This window comes from Nanorana parkeri, unplaced genomic scaffold, assembly GCF_000935625.1.
Source record: "Nanorana parkeri isolate BGI_ZX_2015 unplaced genomic scaffold, ASM93562v1 scaffold81, whole genome shotgun sequence".
NCBI classification, from domain to species: domain Eukaryota; kingdom Metazoa; phylum Chordata; class Amphibia; order Anura; family Dicroglossidae; genus Nanorana; species Nanorana parkeri.
This window is the reverse complement of record NW_017306349.1, coordinates 644496-645917: the sequence shown is the minus strand read 5'-3', so window position 1 is coordinate 645917 and position 1422 is coordinate 644496. Positions and strand designations below refer to the sequence as shown.

At 46.6% G+C, this 1422-nt stretch overlaps 1 protein-coding gene across 1 annotated transcript in view; it reads right to left on the bottom strand.

Moving 5' to 3' along the window:
- Window positions 1–751, bottom strand: part of GABRA3 (gamma-aminobutyric acid type A receptor alpha3 subunit) — a 25600-nt gene extending 24849 nt beyond the window's left edge. Inside the window, exon 1 of the mRNA XM_018576994.1 lies at window positions 664–751. The gene's annotated coding sequence lies outside the window, so the exon portion shown is untranslated. The remainder of the gene's footprint in view (window positions 1–663) is intronic.
- Between the last annotated feature and the right edge of the window lie 671 nt (window positions 752–1422).

Here is a 1422-nt window from a genome sequence, read left to right as displayed (position 1 = left end):
CTACGGAAACCTTTCTCATGGTGACTGACACCTGTCATCCCCGAATCCTCAGTGGAGGTGGCGCGTGCCTTTTTACGTAGTAGTGGAACTGTTTGGCATAAGGCCTTGTTCACACCAAATGCAGAGCAGATCCGGTCAGGTTTCTGCACACGCAGTGCAGTGGGTTGTGCCGCGTTTCTGATGCGCTTTTGCCGTGTTTTTGATGCGTTCCGGGCCATTTTTGGTTAAGTTTAACATGGGCTTTTAGGCACTTGCATGCGTTTATGATGCGTTTTGCATGCGTTTTTGATGCGTTCCAAAGCAGATCCAGAGCAGGTAAAATAGGGCTTGCCGCCGTTTTTTCACCTGCTCTGGATCCGCAAGCTGCGATGTGAACTGGAGCTCAAAATATCATAGGAATACATTGGACGCAGTTTTGATCCGGTCTGCACCTGCTCTGCTCTGGATCTGCTCCGCGCTTGGTGTGAACCAAAATACCATAGGAATACATTGTACCATGGGATATACATTGCGCTTGGTGTGAAGAGTGGCGCCATTCGTTTCAAAGTATCCATTCCAACCATTTCAAGTAACAATTTGGATAAAAAGTTTCCTCAAAAAGTAGCATGCGATCTGGTCTCCGCGTGTCAGATGACAGCAGTATATAATGGGGGGGGGACTTACTGGTTACTCTTCTGACTTGTGAGCGTACATTGTCTGATTGGAGAAGAAAGTCAGATACTGAAGACGTGAGCTGCACCACGGCGACCAATTACTGGCAACCTAAAAATGGAAAGATCAAGCCAGAAATAAGTCCATTCGTTTGGTAATAAATCCTTGGAGGCAAAAAAGGAAGTGACAGTTATTAGCCCACAAAAAATGACAGTTAACTTATCATAGCTGTATATATATATATACTGTATATGCATAAAACTGCAGATGAGGATGGCGCCTGCCCGTGCGCTTATAAATGGATGCACATAAGTAGCAGGGATCCTGATGTATATACTAGGCTGCGTATGAGAGGGAATGGGGTGTGCATACCTGGCTCTTCATGGGAGGAGCTTCCATATGATCCTTATGGCTATAAAGGGCTAAAGGGACAGGCTGGAGTGTATACAGGGCTGCTTATGGAGGGGGTGGCTACTGGTAAATATGAGGTGGGAGGGGCTCTTGATGTATTTACATGGCGGTGTATGAACAGGGGTCTAGTATGTGAACACTGGGGCCAATTTATAATACATATTTAGATATATACTAGGCTGCATATGAGAGGGAAGGTGGTGTGTATACCTGGCTCTTCATGGGAGGAGCTTCCATATGGTCCTTATGGCTAGAAAGGTCTGAAGGGGCAAGCTGGAGTATCTACAGGGCTGCATATGGGGGATGGGGGTGTCTACTGGTACAAATGAGGTGGGAGGGGCTTTTGTTGTATTTGCACGG